Source organism: Papilio xuthus, unplaced genomic scaffold, assembly GCF_000836235.2.
Source record: "Papilio xuthus unplaced genomic scaffold, Pxut_1.1 DF828952.1, whole genome shotgun sequence".
In the NCBI taxonomy this organism is placed as follows: Eukaryota; Metazoa; Arthropoda; class Insecta; order Lepidoptera; family Papilionidae; genus Papilio; species Papilio xuthus.
The window spans coordinates 248,610-272,350 of NW_013529697.1; the positions used below are offsets into that span (position 1 = coordinate 248,610).

Below are 23,741 nucleotides of genomic sequence, written 5' to 3' on the forward strand. Positions count from 1 at the left end.
TTTGTGCACACCTAGCTCGTTAACAGTCTCGTTCGCAATGTTTACACAAATCTAGATGCTACTTTTCAAGTACAAATTATGTCTGGATTTTATTTGCATCTGCAGTCTGCGGAGTCTCTTGTTATCTATCAACACTATCACATGAGATAACTTTGTAGGCTTTTAGTACTACGCAACCTAACTGCTTATATACAGGGTTACTTACCAGAAAATAAATTCAGGTAATTAGATCGAATAAGATCTTTTATTTTTTAACTCAGCGATGATAGGGATCATAACAAATTAAAATTAAAAAAAAATCCATTAAAGACATGGACACAATACTATTTACATAAAAAATACTACGAGTTAATTTGGTAAGGAAAATGGTTTGGCCGCGTAGCGGGGTGAAGTGAGTGGGGCGGGGTATAGGTATGGATTTCATTGCGAATTTTATGAATAGAATGTGGGGAAAGTATTATTACAAGCTTTATCTTTGTATGTGCCCACACATTGTGATTATGTTTATTGTTATCCAGGAATAATTAGATTATTTGTCGAATATTTTTTCGATTTTCATTTGGTATTGTTTTATTTCTTAAATATTATCACTATCAGGGTATAACCGTGTATATTAACTAAATGTTATAGACACGGTATGAACAACGACGGAAAAAATAAAACTTTTGACGACATATCCTACTATCTTACTTCTTACTAATATATTTAAATGTGAATGTTTAGATAGATTGATGGATGTTTGTTTGAAGGTATCTCCGGAACGGTTGAATGGATCTTGCTACTAATTAAGTTTTTTTTTTAATTCCGCGCGGACAGATCGCGGGCGACGGCTAGTAGATTATAAAGACGACGTGTAATGTATTAAAAATAAAAATGTACAAATGTAATATTTCAAAACTTGTTTGTTATGTTCTTATAACAATATATGTTGAGCACGTCTGCGCTTAATGTCTGCCGGGGCCAGACAAATAACATACAATATTCATTTCCCTGACCTCTCTCATCGCAAGAAGAAATACTTGTCATATTTCAAACGACGTGCGTAATTTGCGCTTACGTGGAACTAAAGTGGAAGCAAGGAAACTGATATTACTTGTCAACTACCGATTTGTAGGATTTATTTTCTTTTCTCATTTATCTGTAACTTAGAAGTATTTCTCAGTAAGTCACATTTCAACTTAAAATAAAATAATTGATTCATTAATTTCAAAATCAGTTGATTAAATTCCTTCAGTTTAATAACTTGTTTTCGGAATTGCGAAATAGTTACGTGAATTGTAACAAAATGGAATTAGTTTTATTTGATTTTAGCACCGCCGCTGCACTTGTTCGATACCTATTCAGATTCAAATTGGACAAATCTAAAACTCGCAGATTGACAGATGTAAAAGGATAACGTTTAAAAATATTCAATGGTTGAAAGTTTTTTTGTTAATAAATAAAATAATTATTTCATATGACTTCAAATAAATTTATTAACAAAAATAAATGAAAATTAATTCTTTCAATAAAAATTATATCATAAAGTCAAGATTGTAATTTGGAAGTTTATTAAAACTATCTAATTAATCTATCTATTTCAATAATTATGTTTTCTTGTTATTGAAATACTGTCTCAGGTTTTTTTATAGTTATGCCGTCGTTTTAGTAAAACAAGTTGCTACATGTCATCTTATGCTAACTAACTGGTTAGAATAACTATGAAGATTTTAGTGACTAAATAACATCAAACTTAAAGTTAATGCCCTATTTTATGTTCATTGTCCAGTCAGCTAACACTACTACTAGGTCTTTTCTACAGGTTTCATTTTATTGTAATACGGTTTCGTCTCGTCTCCTTCAGGTTCGATGACCTCATCTACAAGTCGTGTTCAATACAACAGCTATTAGACACGGACCCTAACTCCCGTATCGCCCTCGTAACAATAAACTCACCAACTTCTTACATTGTGTGCTATAATAGTGTTGAGATATATTGTCTGCATTTTATCTTTACTCTATTAAAGGCTAAATAACACAATTTAGATGTAAGTAGATGAATTAATACAAATATTTCCCCCATTTAAATAAATACACAATTCTCAAACATAATGTCATTATTCATAATTTTTTTTTATGATTTTAAAGATATTTTGCAAATTATTATACGCAGTGAGAATCATGCTTCGTAATTAATATTTTTGAGAATTGTGTGATTTGATAACTAGATGGCGTTACTGGTAAATTAACACGGAATTTCGTTTGGTATCATAAAGCATTGCAAATTTTATCTGAAATAGGAGAATCTGAGGAAAACTGTAGAAAACGAAATTAAAGAAATTAATGCATATATATCAAGAAGAGACGGGGTACTCTAAATGTTAAACGCTACCCAGACATTGTTAGTTCTATAAAGTTTTCTCATGAAAAAGGAAAGTCCCTATTAACAATATTATGTGCTGAAAAGTATTTAAACTATAAGGAAGCTAGAGAGTTAACCGCAGTACTTGTTAAAGGAAAAGTAATTATGAAAGACTATTGGTTAGAGCGCTTAGTGCGGCGGAAGCGGATAATGGATGCATCTGTTGCACCAACAACTTTGCTAACGAGTTAATTTGCTCAATATGTGCAATATCATACAAGTCGATTAGTTTTCAAAGTAATAGTAATTACATTCAACTTGTTAAAATGTTATACTAAAACGACTACAGAATTTTAATGTTAAACTAATAATATTGTTTTACAGAAACAACACTGATAATCATAGGAATTATAAATAAATAACACATTTCACACGGTAAATAAGCGCGAAAGTTATCGTTAAAATAAATATTTCGAAACACATATAAATTTTAAAGATACATCGCCAATTTTGTCGTCAGATTGAATCATGAAATGAGATAGGCCATCCAATTTCGCGGTCCACACTGAATAACAGGAATTGAAAGCAGATAAAAATATTGCAACATCATGTAGGTCAACGAATATTATCTTTTATCAAGCGATCATTTTTGATATCGTTTCGTAGTAGTCAGTAGACCATGATTAAATGTCGCATACCTTATACAAATACTAGCTGTAGCCCGCGGTTCCGTCGTAAAGAACTTAACTTAATTAATAGCCTTTGTGTTCTTCCAGACTATGTTTTACATCTATGCCAAATTTCAGCGAGATTCTTACAGCCGTTTTGGAGATACATTCAAATAAACATCCTTCCACCCATCCATCCATCTATCCATTCATCCAAACATCCCATTTGTAAAATTAGTAAGATTATTATAATTATTTATGGATAATAGAGTATTAAAAATGTGGCCAAAGTTCTGTTTTAAATTTTACGAATGTTATACGTATTACGAACCAGTTTAAATGTTGAATCTCTACTGATGTTGCAAATAGCGATGTAAAACAATGCTATTGGAATAGTCGGCCGCATTCCGACAGATTATCTGTTACCTAATTAACGTATTGCTATCATACCTAATATTACAATACAAACTGACTCATAAATGATGTGTTCATCATTAAAGTCAATGTGAGGCAAATGAGATAAATGTTACTATTTGATTTGATAATATGTGCATCGATACGTTTGTTTTATCTATTTATCTATCTATAAATAAATGTTTTAGTGTTTCCATTCTGCGTTTTTAAACTACTTTTCATATAATTTTAATGTTCTTAGGACGCTAGAGAAGATGCCTTACAATAGGTTTTTGAGATCTCAGTTTAAAACATCGATACAATAATCTCGGTCCGCAGTTACAAGGTTTATATTAAAGATGGTAGCACATATAGACTATTAATAACCCAGCGTCGTAATCGTTGTTATAATGAACACATATCAAAGTTGCAGGGACACCGCTGCCGAAACTATCCTCCTTAATAAACAGCCCTTGGAACTTTCTCTTAATAACTTGCCTAATATTAATAAACTATCTTCAGACAATATCATGTTAATTAAATAAATCTCTTCAAGATTATTGTAAGGAATTTACAAATTAAACGTAACATAAAATTAAGATGAACGAATGACTTATTCTAGTTAATAAATATGCATTGCTTTGGTAACATCCTTAGTGGCCATTTAGAGATTCTGGGTGTGGCAGTTAATTGAGTATATTTGTGAATTCGTTTCATCAAATCGTGAAAATTTTCATTTTTTTCCGATTTATACGTAAGCTGCACATTGATCGAAGTCGTCCGTGAAATTAATATTAAAATTTTAATATCTTGCCTTCGCGCCGTTTTGTGCGCCTTTATTAACTGCAGAGCTTGGGGTTTCCTTATTTCAGTGAAAGTGTTTTATATTTCAACATTTTTCTTTTGTATTAATAAACTTGTATTTAATACAATATTTTTATCACGCTTCAAAAGACTATAGTGCATTGAGTTTGCACTACCGAAGTGACATAATTTTTGTTTGTGTTTTATTTTAAATTGGCACGGTTCTACGAGTGTAAACCCACTGTAACGTAAACAAAATTTCATGTTAAGTATAACACGAAGGTATGTACATTATGTACTGCTTGTTTTATTAAAGGAATTATATCCAAGTCAATGGTAATTGAGTTAGATTTGCAATAGCCGAGGGTTCAAGATGGCCTTTATCACGTCTCGTCCGAGGGAATTCAATCAACGCCAATCTCCAGTCTGAGTGAATGGAAATGCAGTGCATCTGCGATCTGCATAATGTTCTCATTCACACATCCATCATTCCTTCAGCGCAGCTGGTCAACATTTATATTACTTAATTTGCAATCTTACTTCTTCATTAAAACTGACTGAATGATTATTTAGCGAGGGTCTTGAAGTTTAATATAAAATCAGCATTTTCAAACAAATGGGATAAGATTTTTCTTTTTTAATAAAACGATAGACGGTATTTTCCGTATACTTTTACCTCTGTTTTCGTTTGCTCTATTAGATGAAATCCCGGTACCAAGTTTTGTAATACTATAACACTAGCTATCGCCTGTGACCACGTCAACGCGGAACTAAAAAAAAACATAATTGGTAGCCTAGGTGTTCTTCTAGACTAAGTTCTATGTGTACGCTAAATTTCATCGAGATCCGTTCAGTCGCTGTGGAGATACCTTCAAATAAACATCCAAACATTCGCATTCATAATATTAGTAAGATATCAACATTATACAGTTTTAGATAGTTTTTCATGTAAAATAATATAACATTAAGCCCCGGGTATTCGTACATGTGTACGATGTTTTTGTGCAAAAAAATGGTGTAGTCTAGTATAGACGAGCAAACTGATTTGCATAATAAAACATTTTCCGTGACCTAAGTTGTAAGCTAAGCTGAGCAAAACATTTCCCAAGTGTGTAATTTATATGTTACTGACCTCACGATACAGCTTTACCCGTCTGCGGAATGTACACGGTTTTGAAGTTAGTTCTTTTTTAAGTAAAAATCTTTAATAAACTGAGGATATTATTAGCTTTAACAGTTTTGATGAAAAAAAATATTAATTGAATCACTTATCAGTTAATTACGAATCAAAAACAAATTTAAGACTAGTTCTATCATCTACAAAAGAGTATGCGTTTCTACAATCATACAAGAGTTATTTAAAGAGAAAACTAACCACACAATTCCATCGAAATTTATTGAAACACATAACAATAGTAGAAGCCTAACAAAACTAAACAAATAATAGTTTGTACGTAGTTTTCTAACATGAAAATGAACGTCACGGCACACTGCCGACCGACGGCGGAGAAGTTTGCAGACGTTTGCAACATTTTATGTGTCTGTAAATAAGTTTTTTGTTTATTGTTAGTATAATTTAAGATATGTTTAAATTATCTTATTATTATATTATAGATATAAAAGTGTATTTGTAGTATACGACTGCAAACGAACAAGCGTTGGAAGTTTACTATTATAACAACAACAAAACTCACGATTAAGAATAAGAATAAATTTATTTCACAAAAACACGTAAGAATAATATACATTGAAGTATCTTGCAGACCCCGAACTAGGCTGGGCCTGTATCTCGGGGCCTAGGAGTGCATTAGTCATAAACAAAATAACAGTACGTACATATCATGTAAAACTAAGCGTGATATTATGAAATACAATTTGGAAAATAAGATAATACATGAAGACATTAAACTAAGTAATTAGTATTCAAAGAGGTAGGCAGAGACCACGGAGCTTCATTTGGCACTGTCCTGACATACCTCTCTCGGTTCTACTCCATTCATATATTTACGAACACATGCACGTCAGTTTCGTTTCTTCAATATGGACGTACACACACTTTACTATTATAGCGATGGTTATATTGTAAAGAAAAGAATGAATAGGAAATGATACATCATATAGCGTTGCAATATCAAAGGGAACATTGTGCCGGGACAGCGTTCAAGTGGTTGTATCAGAACGACTCTAAGGAAGTTCTATTTCGATATTATTCCCGTTGAAATATTGAAAGAAATAGGAAATATTGCCTCGGCGCGGCGTTCTCAGTATTTTGTTTGATGTTTCACTGAGCAGCCGATGTTTATATGATCTCTATACATAAATGTCTGTTTCCAAAGAAAGCTAACCGGGTCAATAATAAATAATTCAAGAAAATAGAGAAAAGTCACGATTTTTCTACATAATGTAATAAATGAAGTTAGTAGATAATGATAATAAAAATACATTGAGAAGAATTGGGAAGATAAGGGTTTTCATGAGTCCTATGTTTATAGGTTATATTAATAATAAGTGAAACAGGTATATTTAAGTTACTTAACTAGAACATTGTTCTTCATAACATTATACTGTAGTTAGTAATAGCTCTATCGTTTAAAAATGTATAAGAACTGCAAGTGAACAATAAAAAGGTACTACGATCTATATTGCGAATAAATCGTTATACGATTGCCAAACATTAATAACTGCGTGGGTTGTGCGTGACGTATGGAGCGGCTACATTCCCATCGCCATCGCCATCGCCGTCCTCATCGATATCGCCATCCGCCACTGCGCTACGCTTTATTTGATGCCAGACGATATTTCATGCCTACACTGCATTTGAAAGGTTAACTGTTATTAAGTTATTTCTTAGTTAGTGCAGCTGTTCTGGATATAACTTCAAACAAACATCCATCCAAACATTCGCATTAAAAATTAGAAAGATAAATTTCTGTTAGGTATTGTTAAGCGCATTATTATCAGTTATAAACTTTTGAACGACAAAATAAGTATATTATGTGAACACATCTTTGGACAGGAAGATGTCAGTTATATGGTATATTTTGACAAGCGGCCCCGTGCCCCCCCCCCCCTCAGGCGTGGTGTGGTCAGTGCATGGAAAGCGAGGCGCCTCACTGGCTTTGATTTATCGCCACCGCCGCCGATGCTAATATCGGCATACAATAAAACGCGCCCTGAGAAATGACCAACATATTTTACAGCGACAGTTAAACTTTGGAAATCGTTATTTTTGTTACATAAAAAGGAACATTTATTAAATGTTTATTGCTGTATATAGAAACATAACTTTGATGTTACAATTACGTAATGTATTAGTTGGTAAGTATTCAGTTTTTAACACTATCTAAAGATATACTAACTTAATAATATAAGCAAAATTTACTCTTCAATTTTAAGTATTTGCACTGTTTCCAATAAAATGTTTATTCATTCGCAGTTCTCGGAATATCAATGAGTTTTTTCCTTCATTGAGTACAATCGTAGTGGAAGTGCGCGGCTACAACTGTAAACGCATTCGGGAATCGATTAAGTTAATTTATATTCAGATTGTTTTCAATTATTCTCGGATATGTAATGTACCGAATTTAACATTTTACCGATCATTTGTAGTGCTATTATTTTAGAATCCTTGATAATATTATGGTGTAAAACGTCTCTATCACCATTAACATCACCGAATAATGGTGACGTAGTAATTACGTAAATAAAGTTGTCTCTCCCCTGTCACAAACAACTCGAAGTTTTTTTCTTCATGTTTCCTTTTAGCTGAAGTTATCATAATGTGGTTAACAAATCACACCGGCACGCTATTCAGCTGCAGGAAGACTTGAAAACTACGAGTCTCGTGTCATTAGAGACTCCACTGCCTTTTTAATATTTCGTACTTTCGTAGCGTAAGTGTGCAGTAATTACTTTTCTAAGTGTATACTATAAATACTGCGAATATACCATTAGAGATAGGTACTTGTAAAATAGTTTTTATGACGTTCATGTTTTTTTTTAAGTTCATATCTGACTTGGAGGACCATAATGAGAATATTTCCAATGGCGTTATGCGAAGAGCAGTGAGATGCAGATACAGATTAGTTCAACAACAGTCGAAAAATAACGTCTAACGTCTCATGAACACAAGTTTTACTTTACAACTGGCGCAATTTGGATGTAAACTTGCGCACCTCCTACGTTGTACTACTACGTTTTAACACATAAATTAATTAAAAACTGCTAAACTCACATATTATCGTCCATTGACGGCACCGACTAGTTTCGTCATTCGCCCTGAAGATGGACCGCCGACAGGTCCGAAACTCGATTGGTTACACCGGACAATCATACGTGAGTTAAGCCGTTCCTAATTAATTTATTATAACGTCTCCTTGAAGGTCAAACAATTTAATTGTATTTTAAACACAAGCAAAAATAAGAAACAGTAAATAAAATTATGTGTTTTGTACATTTAATACTTAGTTAATCCTAGTACTTTACAATGTATTATTAAGCAGTTGTCACAAGCACATGTTACTGAGTACTCGTGTTTGTATAAACATTGTTCTACTTAATAATTCATTGGGCGTTAATATTACGAGTTACGAGACGGGCACATGGCGCCCTATAGCGCTACTGTTATTTACGACCTAACAATTGTTTCCAATTTCGAACTAATTAATTTAATAAATCAATTAAAAAAAGTGTTCTGTTAATAAAGATTTAATACGGGCGTAAAACTTTTGGGGATTGATAACATATGAGAAAATATGTTATTTCTAAAGGGAATATACTTAATTCTCTGAATGAAATGACTGGAAATGATCGGTTTGAAATTTGCTTTATATTTGAGCAATTCTATCGTCTAATGATCGTGTTTGAAATTGTAGCTAAGTTGAAGTGGTCGTGTAAGCCGACTTTATACGGCAAGTTATCTTTTAGTGGCGTCCAATAAAGAGAATCGTCGCGTTTGTCAGCAGATTACACGCGCTCTGAGCGGAAACTGCGATAGTATAAATTTATTGGTCCAACTTTAAGTAACTTTATATTGTCTAGAAGATAAATTAGAATATCTAGATATATTTTTTCTTTCTATAAACCTGGTCTATAACTCAGCTTGTAAAAGTAATAAGACAATATTATTTTACTACTGTTTTACTTTTACGTGAAATCAATCCCAGGATTTGTGGCAGAGTATTACGACTACATTTTCCCTATTATTGGTAAGGTAAAGATTATTATGACAAAATAAAAGAATTATTTTCAGCCTGCTATACACAAAAGAGACAACAGTTACATTCTTTTCTCAAAAATATTGTTAAATAATGTTAAAAACATGGTAGGGAAAACACGCAAAAGCTATTGTTGTACTTGTTTGCTTTTTTTTAAACACTAGTAACATAATTAAAAATAGCTCCGTTACCGCACTATAAAGTGTGAGTAGTTATTTTGTGTGGCTTCGTATATGCTTGGTGTAATGTACAAAATTAACATGTTTAAACGAGTTGGCGCACGCGGCGCAGTTGTTTTGGAGTCATTTACAAGACACAATGATTATTCCGGCAGCGGGACAATGAGACAGCGGGACAGGCGGGATGGCGGGACTGCAGGACAGCTGGATAGGCAGGATACAAACGGGCCACGCCATTCGCCCGAACACGACGTGCTACCGCAGTTGCCCAAGAGTTTAGAGTTAAACGATTACACCGATTGAAATGAGTAATTAAGAATCATAGAAACATTTAATACCGCATTTAAATAGTAAAGTAATGATTTGTTAATTGACTCTTAAATGTAAAAAAAATCAATAAAACTACAAGATTTAGAGTTAAGCGTAATTAGTCTCTCTGTTTGTCAAAAACTTTGTTAATTACGAAAGTTTGAGGAAGTTATACAGACGGGTATACGAGGCAGATGGCTCTTCATACTTTCTATAACCTAAAAAGTTTAGTTGGGTTCAATAAACTTTCATTTTTTTTGGAACATAATATATAATATTTAAAATCAGAGTCACCTCGTGTCTCATAATCATAGAGTAAGTACATGAGATGCAAAAAATTCTGACTATAATCTCTGTCAAAAAGTATGGCTTATCCTAAAAATAAGATATGAACCAAAGTCTATGTTACCAGGTCAAAAAAAAAAAAGTACCTTATCCTAAACAAAGAGTTCAGTCTATTTCATTATAATAAACATTTTCATTAACATGTTAATTTAGTGTCGTGTCGTAAAAACTTGTAGGTATGTATGTATGTCGTGAGTTGAGTCAAATTGGCACGAGACATTCCGCCTCTAGTGCTGTTTGTGTATTCACAACTCGAGTTAATAATTGAACTCGGAGTTACGAAACTAACTCATATTTCTAGGCTACTTCAATAATTGTATATAAAAGATAGCAATTATAACTTTTTTTGAAGTTAGAGCTTCGTTCGTGAATTTGAATTGTTTGCGCTTGTAGTAACATACGTTAATACTATTTTTTAAACCAACAGTATGATATTCGCTTCGCTGGCGCAGCGACCCAAAGTGGGCCTTGGCCTCCGACACAAGGAATCGCCAACGCTGTCTCGTGCGTCGGCCTAGATATCGGTGGCGACCTGTTGGGGTTTCGAGATACGCTCGTTTAGAGCTTCTATCTTTTCCCAACCTCTTCAGGAGGTCCATCTAGTGGACTCAGGACTTAATGGCTTAAACCCAGAGACTACGCAACGGTAAGATACTTAAGACAAATTAGACAGCATACTCAGAAATGTTTTACGATTTATTTCTAATCCTTTCTTCTTTCTATGTGTTATGTGTATGTACCTACTTAAGAGTAGGCGCTAAACTGTTATCATTTTGATGATGCTTGTACCATGGCAACTCTGTGTTTTCAAACCTAGAGCTAAGATTGTCTGTGGCGACACCGCGCCCTCTGTAGTAGAAAGAGGACAACGATCTCGCAAGCGAATGGCTGAGATGCCAGTACATTTTAAAGATTTTTGTAATAAACTTAATTCTTAATCTCTTATTCTATTGTGTTTTTGAATGTATTTTAATTTATTTTGGACAATGAACAAATGCGACAAGAAATACAGCAGTATTCATTTTCCATAACAAATCCGGCGTATGTTGGTTTTAATAGAAAGTTTAAACTGTTATAAACAAAGATGTCGTATTGAAAGGAAGTCCTCGATTTGGTTTTATTCGTGCGCTGCGTCGACATCGACAGAGAAGTAGGAGTGGAGCTTTTAACTGAATTACACTGCGGATGGCGTACGTGCGGATTGCGTAAAAAGATTTGTCGTTGCCGCCCATGGTCTGTGCATTTTTGGTTCGTGCGTGTTTTATATAAAATCTGATAACGAAACTCGCTTCGGATTTTTCGAGGCGATAACAAATAATAACTCACACTACGAAATATCAGTGAATAGGTCAACTCAAACTGTATTATTATCCCCTACTTGTTACCCCTAGTTTCACTAGTTAGAACAGCTTGTAAGTGAATTGACTTATGTTTGCTACTGGTTTTTGCGCATACATCAATAATCAGGCTCAAAATGTTATGATTTTTTTAATGAATTTAACTTGAAATTAATCTCTATTAACTTATAATGATGTCTGAAGCGCGGGTCCCTGAATCATTAAAAATCTAAAGGGTTGTTTATCGACGTCAAAGGTCGGCGGGAAGTGAATAAATCAAAGGTTGTGGCTGATGGCCGTATATAAAATGCATTAGGTAGTCTGTGCCTGTAGCCTGCGCGTCCGGGGGACATTCATCATAATTTTTCAACCCAAATCGTCTCGACGCGGATCCATTGTGTGAAATTGATGAGCTTATTAACTGTATCATCTTTTCGTATAATTTTACTTTTTGTCATGAAAACGTAATAACCTAATCTAACCTAACCAATATTAAAAAAAAAAATTGTAGACTATCTAACACCTCGTGCGCCGTTTGATACCTAGAACTATTTTTATTTGCCTGAAGTAATATTATAATGAGGTGGAATATTATACTTTTCATTAATTAAAAATGTTCTTTCGGAATATTGATTACGAACTTGTAACAAATAATTTTTATGGTGCCGCCGGCCGCAACGTCGCGTCGCTTGGGAAATAAACTGACGAGATTTTCTTTTACTGTAATTTATTTCAGATATTTGTATTAGAGTTGTTAAAATTATTTCAAAAGTTTTTTTTTTATTATCATTTAAACATTATAATTAAAGATATATTTTCGTTATATTTTCTGTTTTTTGTTGTAATAAAATTTCCTTATTTACCGCTGTGATTAAAAATATAAATCAATGTAAATGTAATAAATACTTTTAGAAGTGAAGAAGTCGGAGATGAGCAAATGAAAATATTTCATGCAGATAACAGAATAAAATAAAAGAATTCCACTTCGCTTAAGACAATTGACGTTTTATTGCTAACACTCCGCTTTTATTTTGCCGCCATTTTGTACAACAGTTTTCCTTATTACTTCTTTGTAGATTCTTTATGTAACATAAATGCATAAAATATTTTTAAGAAGTGGAAATTAGCTTTTAAATGTGATTATATACCTTTACCAGAGATAACATGAGTTTATATATTTCTTGTGTAGATAATAATATAATGTTATATACTCTATATAATATGAAATTCGACATCAAAGGTTATGTTAAGACATCATTTCATATTCAACTTCGTTTCGACGACTTATTAACTCATTTATTATATAAGAAACCAAGTTTTTTCGTGAAATCAAAGAAGCTCCATACTTAAACATTCAAGATATTTCCTTATTAAATTTAAAGAGGAAAATTCTGATAACTTCTAATTTAAAAGGTTCTATTTTTAGCATTAATAACGATAAAAAGAAAATAAAGAAACCGTATTTTAAACTTTACTATGTAAAACTATGTATATATAAATAAATTGAGCGCGATGTTTTTTCGCGACATGTACAGGAATGTCTATTACTACATAACGTGGAATGAAAAACTTTCAAAGTTACAATCATTGATAATGGTTATGGTAAAAACATAAAATATTATTGAATAGACAAAGACGGAAACTTCTGCTAAACCCACTTACGAACCTTTCTTTCAATAACTACTGACCTTTTCGACCTTACCTTTATAAATTATATTAGAATAAATGAATGGTGAGCGAAGAGTCATAAGAAATTGCTGAAAATGCAATATGTGCTGTTTCCGTTTTTGTCCGTCCGCGCGAAATAAAAAAAAAACTTAATTAATAGTCTTTGTGTAGAGTATATTCTACGTCTATGCCGCTTCAGCGATATCCATGCAACCGTTCTAGAGATACCTTCTATCAAACATCCATCCATCCAAACATTCGTATATAATTTAAGCAGTTAGGTATTTTTTATTTTATGTTTAAAGTGCAGATAAAAATAACGCTGGAGGAATATTCAAAGATAAAGTTTTAGCGTCACTCAGCGATGGCTGCAATACGACAATAAAAGTTGTTACAAAACTTCGGTAATTACACAAGTTGTGGAAGTCAGTTCCCGGAGAAATAGAAGCAGGTGCTCTTTACACATTTTGTTATTTAAACAGTTTTATTTTATTATGATTACATCTTATATTATCTCTCACTAAAATAACAAAATCAACGCCTTGCATTTGTTTATTACTTGACCACGTGATTTAAATATTTGAACACTCATTTTAAAGAGAACGTCAGTATATTTTACGACATCATTGCTCAAATATTTTGTCTTTGTGACTGTGTATTATTATAGCGAATATTAATCATTTATTTAACATTTGAATTAGGTTTGTCGGCGAGCGGCCATTTTGTTGACACATCAAGAGCGTATGATTTGTTTCCGACAAATCTATTTGCGATTATTTGAACACATTAAAGTTGGATTACTGAACGGTTGAACATTATTGACATTGCTTAAATATTGTCAATATTAACATAGTAAATACAACGGGATTCATTACAAACAAACAGTGAATTATTAAGTTAAATGAACTCTTTTATAATACACATTTAAAGCACCTACTTCAAAGAACATATGCTCCCAATTATGAAGCCACAAGGTTGTATTTTCTGCGGTGATTTCCCCGCAACTGTAATTGTCAGTTTATGTTTAATTAATATTAAATTAGCGAAGAGCGAAATACAAAGAGTCGCGTCGCGTGTAAGGTTTGCGTTCGTGAGATCGCGGCTGCCATTCAAAAACTTTATTGCGGTTAACAAGTTATTCAATTTAGAAATTGTTCGCTTTGTTAGTTCAATATAAGTTTCACAATTTGTTATATTAATTACAATAATAACAAACAATTGTTTGTACGCAGATGATACTCAGAGATAGAACTATTAGTAAATAGTTTTCATTCAAGTATCTCTTTAGTCATATTCATTCCGAAATCAACATAACTTATTTAAGTAAAAGGAGTTAGGTGCATGCACTCGATTTACAGTAAAAGCTGCAGTGTTATCTTCTGTTGAGACTATAAATTCATCAAAACAAACGATCTTTTCGAAGTTTTTCACTGTATTAATAAAATAACAATGATCAAGAATATTGAAGATTTATTACGAATGCGTATATCGCGCTAGTAAAATACCTAAAAAGACCTTTAATAACATTACCTCATTTTTGCTGACAATTTCAATATAAGTCACGTATCGTTGCCGACTTGGTGAAGAGCCCTTTCACGCAGCTCCACAAAATTGTATATAAAATATAATGTCACGAGGTGCGAGCGCTCTTGTTCTTTTGATGTGGGTGTAATGTTATTATTGACTTCGTTATAAAAATTATTTACACAAAAAGGGTTTGTTGGGAGCCTTTGTCACGCTTTTGTGAAGTATGTATATTAAGTGAACTTCACAATAAATGTGACGACCATCCGAAATGCTGAAGGGTTTGTAGTTCTAACTGCAGGGGTTTGGTAAATAAATAAAAAAAACGCGTAGAGCACGATACAATAGATTTATTTTATTTTGTCTTTTATTCTTGACTGACATATGTTTTTCTTTTGTCAATATCTTCTTATTGATATAGACTAGCTGTCGCCCGCGACTCCGTCCGCGTACAATTAAAAAAAATATAATTAGTAGCCTATGTCTTCTTCCAAAATATGTTCTATATGTATGCCAAATTTTATCTCGATCCGTTCAGCCGTTCTGGAGTTACCTTCAAACAAACCTCGATACATCCATCCATCTATCCAAAAATTCGCTTTTATAATAGTATTATAGTAAGAAGTAAGATTACATATTTAATAGACCACTGTTAGGATACACTGTCAATAAGATTATATACAATATCAATGTATCGTAATAAAATCGAGTACATACAAAAAAATATGAGTATATAACTCAAATATTTAAAGAAATACGGTCAGTTAAATTAACACAAACCAAATATATATTTAATTTATTGAGCAGATCATTTGACACCGTTAACAGCAGAGATTTCCCGACCACAGGTGAAATTTAAAACTTTGGTAACCTTTATCGTTTTAATGTTCAATTTTACCACCAATTAATATTGAAAATTTACCGCCTTGTAAGCGTTCCCCTGCCTTTATTACTTTAATCAACGTAAATTATTATTTAAGGAAAAAAAAAACATTTTTCGACTAGGAATTCTTGTTATTACTTTTCATGTCATTGCTTTTTATTTTTCTGATGTAAACGAACGCTGCATCTAGATATTTTTATAGACATGTGGTGAATAGATCAAATTGTTTGTTTTATTGAATATTTCATCAGTTAGGCATTTCGTAGACGAGGCAACGCAAATCGAAACAGTCATTTAGTCGTTATGTTCACAGACTTAAGCAGTTCAATGTCACAGAGCTTCGTATATACGCATGCAACGTAGGTTTATGATTGGCCTTAGATAAATGTGGGAATTGTATTTGAAGTGAAAGTTACACACATAGTTCAATACGTGAACGGTAAAATTGGTTTTCAAATAACTTATATAATAGCCATTGAGTTGGGAACGTATTTACAGAACAGCTTATTTGCATCACAAACATATTCACCCCATTTTAATCCCGCGCCGAGTTTCTTCTTGTGCGAATAACCTACTCCACAAGTTACGCTACTTCTCCACTTTAAATTCATGTTAGAAGTTTATTTATGAAAATATTACCGTACTTACTGTATTTATATTGGCAAATGTTTAAGATTTAGGTTATGTTATTTCCGCAGTACTTGTTCGTTTTTTTTTTTACCCAATATCCGTTCTAAATACTAAGTAAAACGCTCGCTCAAATAAATCTCTTGAAGAAAGCGGCACGTCACTAGCGTTGATTAATAGCAACCATTACTAATATCGGGTTACCATAAAATCCCGTCTGACTACTAATGCCCACCATATTTCACTAAACGTAAAACTTTTTCCTTCAGGTGCGAACTAATTTTATCGAATACGTCGTTTACAAAATAATTTATTCTTCGTTTAATTGAGAGCCACACAAGTTTGCGATACTTTGCGACATAACGCGATAAGTACGTTAATTAAGATTTACATAAACATATAGGACAAAGTATTAGTATTATAAAGAAGAAAGATTTGATCGATTGATTGAATTAAATAGACTCGGAAACCACTGAACTGATTTGAAAAATGATTTCATTGCTGTGAAGCTACACTATCCCCGGGTGACATCGGCTAATTTCTTACTAGATTTTTTAATTCCGCCCGAACGAAATCGAAGGCAAGTACTAGTTAAATAAAACTAAACGGTACAGTTTAAGTCACGAATACACTCTATTGTCAAATTCCTACGTTATTGTTTATTTGTACCGAATATGTCGTTATTTCGTGGAAATTGTGATACAGAATGTAGTAAAATTGTACAATATGGATAGCTCTTGTTATATAAATATGCGATAGCCAGTGTTTATCCGGAAATAATTTGGAATTTACGAGTTTTAGCATGAATTGTGCGGTATATAATGTGTACAATATTCAAGCTTTAGTTTGATAAAAGGCATATTTGGCATTATCACTATGGCTCAAATCGTATCGTTTCGGATAATAACTACTTCAAATATTACTATTTAGACAATTTTAAGTTATGTATGTGGGAGTCACAGCCGGAGAATACTTTTTCAAATAAAACGTAGTCTTCTTTAACTCATATAAATATTTCATTTAGAATTGTAAACAACAACTTTTTCAAAAACACCGCTGTTACCTTGTCATTTTCATTCCCCGAATGTCAGAAAAACATGGTCGTCATTCAGACGAGCAATTACAATACTTTTAATTTACGATAACGAAATACCGTCAGATTATTAACATGATAAGTTGAATACTTCTATTTTATATTTGAGAATCAAATATTTAAATAATCTTTTGGATCGTAATACAAATGATTAATGTTGTTATATTAAATAAACAAAAGTGTTATTGACTTATAAGTCACCTAAAAGGTTATTTAGTCTATGCTATAGCATAGACTAATTAACGTTTTAGGTTAAGGAATTACAGAATATATAAAATGGCTAACATGTAATAATATTGTCGATTTCACATAATCGTGATATCGAGTTATCTTGATACTCAGATAATTCTATTCTTGCATAAGTAAATAACAGTCTCCACTTATACCTCTGTTACTAAACATTACAATTTCTCGAGCTGTAATCAAAGTTTTACTGTACTTTTGTTAAAAAGCTGAAGAATATTATCACCATGACTGTACAATGTATGAACATAACCTCAAAATATTATAAATTAATATTTAATAGAATTTATTCGATTCACGTTCTATCTACGTGAATTTGGATTATTGGTATAACTCCAATAAAGACAATTCTTGATACTTCAGGTAAAGTTGAGAGAGCGATAAGTACGTCACGTTGTAGTTATTGCAAGTAAAGTAATATCCAAGTTGTGAGACGCCGCCAACTGTCCCTCTGACACCACCTATTGTCAAGTTACAACTAAAACATTATTAAGATAATATCAAGTAAATTAATATTAGTATTATATTATGCGTAAGTATGAAATGAATTCAGTAGTACATATTTTGTTTAAACTTTGCAGAGGAATGTTGATTGTGTAGATTTCTTTATGATGCGGTCATTACTAGGTTAATGGGTTTTTATAATCTAGTTTATATGTTCTCCGCCAGAGGGAGAGACTAGTAAACAGAATTCCCTTTAACTCACTAGATATCTACTATACTAGATATCTATATAAATTTGTAGACTATACAAAAATACTTTCGTTACTTAATTTTAAAACATAGGAAAAAGGAAGAAAACGTATAACGTCCTTAGCGGGTGTTATATATTTGCTTCGTATCAAAAAGTTAGTTATCGCAGAGGCGACATTATTCATCGTGCATTCTTACAGGACCACTGAGTTCTCAACTTTGAAACTTAAGAGTTTACACGCAACATTGTTGTTTAGAGTATTTGTAGGCTAACTGTTTCTCCAAGTGACGTATAAACCGCATAAAATCTTCACAAACGTTCCCACTAAACAACAAACTAACGACTAAGAGGACGGCAGTCAGTATTGTTATTGCGAGTTCAATTATCCAATAAGGTAAGCGATTTAAATTCTTAAATTAAGTTGTGTTTTAAATTTAAATTAAGTGTTCTATATTTTAAATATCTTTTATATACTAGTAACTTCGAAAGTTGTTTCGTTTTGAGATGTTCTGTATAAATGCGCTCAAGGCTAAATTGTACGTGTTCATTTATTTTTCGTATTGTAGACCTACAAGCTCTGAATAAACCGCGCCTTTGACAACGAGAAGCAGATTAAGTAAACGCCCAACCTGCGTCGTTCACTCTGCTCACGTACACTTCGGGAATTGGATACGACTTCAGTATATAACGAGAGGCACTTTGTTGTCTTTAGTTTCATTTGCTTTACGGGCTTGTATATTTCAATGTTTATGATTGCTTAGTTTATTATAACTTACAGTGAAAGTGTTGAGTATTATTTAGAACTAGTTCTAATATAAAATTTATATTTCGAAAACTCTTTGTCTATAATATACATAATAACAACAACGAACACTTCACAAAGCTATAATTTCATAAAATAATAGAACTAGTTCTAATATAAAATTTCTATTTCGTGAACGATGCGACGCGGGCGATTGCTAGCAATAACTCCGTAAGCGCAGAATTAAAAAAATAATAATTAGTAGCCTATGTGTTCTTAACAGCTATGTTCTATATCTGTGCCAAATATCAATATACATTCAGCATTTTGGAAGTATCTCCTAACAAACATCTAACAATCCATCCATCCATCCATCTAAGCTATTGTATTAATTAGTAGCTAAGTTAGCTTAGTTTAATTCCTAAGATGTGTTTATAAATTAACAATAAGTAATACCATTTTAAAATGACAAAACAATTTAACATTGTCAAACATCTGTAGGAGATCAAATTTGAAAAATCTTAAAGCTGGTAAAAGAGAAATTTTGTCACATTTCATGTATGCAGTGATCTTACGGTAATTCTCTATTTCAAGTAGGAAACATTCAAGCGAACAATGCACAGTTCGACTGCAATTTTGAATTTCCTCTGAGAAATGAAATTGTTTGAATTGAACAGAGCAAGTGACAGCCTCGCTGCAGCTATTTGTTGCTTTCATTTCATAACTTACATTTTTATAATAACTTAGTTACAAAGTTTAATTAGTAACGTATAAGTAGGGCGATGATGTTCTATTCGAGGACATTTTTAAAACGTATTGTAGACTTAATAAATAAATTTAAATGATCTATAACATAACTTAAAACATAAGGCATTGTTGCTTTCTTTTAAAGGTAAATAAAAATTCGTGTTATTCACTAAAAAACTTTTTTTGTAATGGCCTTTTTAAAAAGTATTTTGCAATTTTCTGGAACGGAATTTTCACAGTTTAATATATTAAAGAGCAAATATAACGTAAAGCTATTTAAGTAGAAACTTCAAATCCGAGGCGGTCGTTCGCGCAATGAACTCTTAGCTGTTATTACTCTCATAAAAATATCTTCCTTGAACAGCACTTAACGCCTTGTCTGCTGGAACGTTCATGTTATAACATGGAGGCTATTTCGCTATTAAATCATGAATATTATATGTACTTTTTATAAATTCTAAAGAGATTAAGTCATAATAATATTAAGACATTACTTTGTTTTTTAAGCATACGCTTACCTTCGTCATTAGTCTTAGTAATCTAAAATATGAAAAAAGAAAGAGCAAATATTCTATAATAGATCCATTCTAAATGCATTTCTATAATCTCTATATAATGTTTTCGTTACATCATAGACACATTTTGTTTTAAAATTTGTACAGCGCCTCTATCGGTCGTTAACTACACTAACGCACATATCATTTTTGACGAAGCGCATGTCGTAAATAATCGTGCTAGGCCATCTGATAAGTTAGTACGTACTAAGCTATTTGAAACATTTAAATTTTATGTATAATATCATTTGCCCTTACTTGTCCCACTCTATGTAGGATCAGCGACGATCATTATAGTAAGTATCAATGTCGGAGAAACGAAGTCGTAGTACTAAGAATCAGTAAAAAGGAATTTGTAAAGGTTGTTTATTCGACAAGCAATCCCCACAGTTGAGATTGAGTGAGTGTATTTGTCATGCAAATTGGCAATTTCGTACATACGTAGCCAGCATCTAAATGCTTATTTAATGAGATGTTTCAAGGTCAGCGGCGTCCTAGTGACCTGTGTTTTCATATCATGTCGGTTTCAAGCAATTTATATGTTAATTATGACATTTCTACTTGTATGGAAATAACTAAAAATTTCTTGATAATAGAAATTTTAATTTAAGCAGCGTTAATTAAGTTACTATCTGCTTTTTTTTAAATAATTGTGTCTATCTCTATCCGAGTTTTTTGTAACAAAAATATATTAGTTTGGAGTTCGAGATTTGTTAGTAGATTCAATTAAAACGTTAACTTATTTTTCGTGTACATAAAAATATGCTAAAATATACTCCGATTAACTTAGTAAAGTTAATACTTTAATGTGTTTTGGACGGGTTTTAGTGAGCACTGTATAAGCTCGGGCACGTACAAAAAGTAAAAGAAATAATGGTTTATATTCCTCCGGGGTTCCAAATGAATAAACATTTTGTGCAAAGGCAGTTCAATTAACTAGAATGGTAAAGTGGTATTAGCGATTATTCTCCTATCTCTATTGAAGCAGTTTTATTAAATACATTTATCGTTTGTGTCAAACTTGGAAGGAAATAAAGCTGAGATGAAGATGATTAACATTGGACGTATATTAACTACGGAAAATATAAGATTTCTTTAAGGAAAATGACGGCAACTTAATTGGATGTTATTCTAAGGTTATCTTTAGATCAAGGAAATAATACTGAAGCTTGAGGAATCATGAGCTAAGCGTTAGTACATAAACGTGTGTTATATAACATTATTATTTGTGATAATGAATCTTGCCATAAGATTTCAATTTAAAAGATTCAAATCCATAAAAAATATATATAGTTTATTTTAATAAAATATTAAATTACGAAGGATCTTAAACACTTATATTATTATTGTTAGATTGTAGGTATATTGTTGTTTAAGAAATACACAAGGAGCTATGATTATGCTTTAATGTAAGATATATTCTTAAGTAAGTTTGTGTAGCCTGTAGTGATATCGGTTTATAATTTGTTTCGTGCATTAGATAGTTTGTACTCAGAGACACGTATAAGTTTAGTTTACAGAGTACAGTTTTCCAAGTGATTTAGCTTGGGCACGGTAACCGATCTGTATGCAAACAGTTAATATCGACCGCGAGCCGCTGCCTGCCGCGCGCTGGCAACTTGCCAATTTATTCTCATGTCAAAGATCCACTGCTATCACAATCAATGAGACTAGATTCATTTCTTTACAAATTACTTCATTGTCAGGCTTTATTTACTTTGTTGAAGTATCCTGTATGCGGACAGCACAGGAGCGATCATCGTGGCGAGTGTCGGGAGAAGCCTATACCCAGTAGTGGGCGTCGTATGGTTAAAACGAAGATATTCTTTGTCTAAGCATCAAAATATTCTTAACATAATTTGTTCGGCTGATCCAAAGCCAAGATGAAACACACTAATATCTTCACAATCACTGTATAGATGTTTGCACAAATATTGTTTTACAACAACATGAATTAATTGGAATGAATAAGAATTTAAAATCTTCAATCTTTCAGCTAAAGATAAGGTAATCAAAGTTAGTTAATAAGTAAAAATGTTTTAAAAACCCAGATATATTTAAGTCACGTTTGTAAAGGTACATGCGGCAGCAGAATAACTAAGCTCCAGACACGAGCCGTATTTCTTCCACGTAATGAGAGGATTAGAGTATAAAAGAACGATATCATTTTATATTTTTATCTCTGCTCCTCTAAATCCTTAAGATATTGCCATTGTTGCTTTATCAATGTCTCTGATTGTAACATTTCATGTAGAATTTCTTGTCTTTTATAAGTGAAAATATATAATTTTACATAAAACTTACGATATCTAATAAATCATTTCAACCATCAACGTTTTTGAGATGAAATTTTATATTCATATTGTTTAGGTTCTGAAGAAAGGGTGTTATAATACTACTAACTTCACGATGTATATGTTTGTTTTTTACTATAAACGCTACTACTTTTAAAATAAGCAAAAAGGTGACGAAAAAAATTAGTAATTGAAAATTGGTTCGTTCTTTTATTGGAGCGTGTATTAATTTGAATGTCCATTTCTGTTTCTGCCAAATAAATTTCCAAAATACATAAAAGCTTTTTGTCTACAAAGTGTTATCAGTAAAACTGTTCTTTTGTGAAAAAACAAATTCATTTTAAATGTCTAAAAGAATTGTACGAAAACAAATTGCGGTGGTCCGTTTATGATGTAACCGTTTTTTTTATCAGTTTTCCGGTTGAATAAAAATGTAAGGCGGGAGACAAATAACTGCGGGAAACGATTCAGTAAGCAGATGCAGAAATATTTCATTTTTTTTCAAAGATTTTACTTTTTAAGTTTCCATTGTCTCTTTCTTATAATATTAAAATGATGTGCGGTTTTACATACTTATAGCGTTGTCTTCATGAAGTATTTCTTTTGGGTTTCAGTGTGTACTATAATTATTTTATGGTTATCTTACGTCACTTCTGGTTTTCGTGAATATAAGTTAGAGTGATATAACATATTTAATTGATGAAAGTAATCATTTATGAAAGAACATTAGGCAACATAAAAAGGCGATTTATCATTAGGCTCCAGCATTATGTCAATACTTTGGAAAACATACTTCCGTAATTTTTTATATGAACAAAAATTCCATTTCGTTATTTCCCAAGAGTGATTCTTTTTCCCGGTATAACACGTTAAACAAAAAAATTCTGTTCAAAATTAATCAATGTTTATTATTCTGTTATAATATTATATTATGATGAAACGTGATGAACTCAAAAAGTTCCTATATGTGACCTTTAATAAGTAAAAGTTTTCTGTAAGATAATACTAACTTTTTCACATTCGCTTAGAACTGAATCTAAGATAAGATTAATGTTTCAAACTCCATTACGTGCATTATAA

The 23,741-nt window shown here is 32.1% G+C and overlaps 1 protein-coding gene across 1 annotated transcript in view; it reads right to left on the minus strand.

Annotated features, from left to right (window-relative positions):
* Window positions 1–23,741, minus strand: part of LOC106123378 (uncharacterized) — a 41,134-nt gene that overhangs the window by 5,462 nt on the left and 11,931 nt on the right. The gene's annotated exons all lie outside the window — the stretch shown is intronic.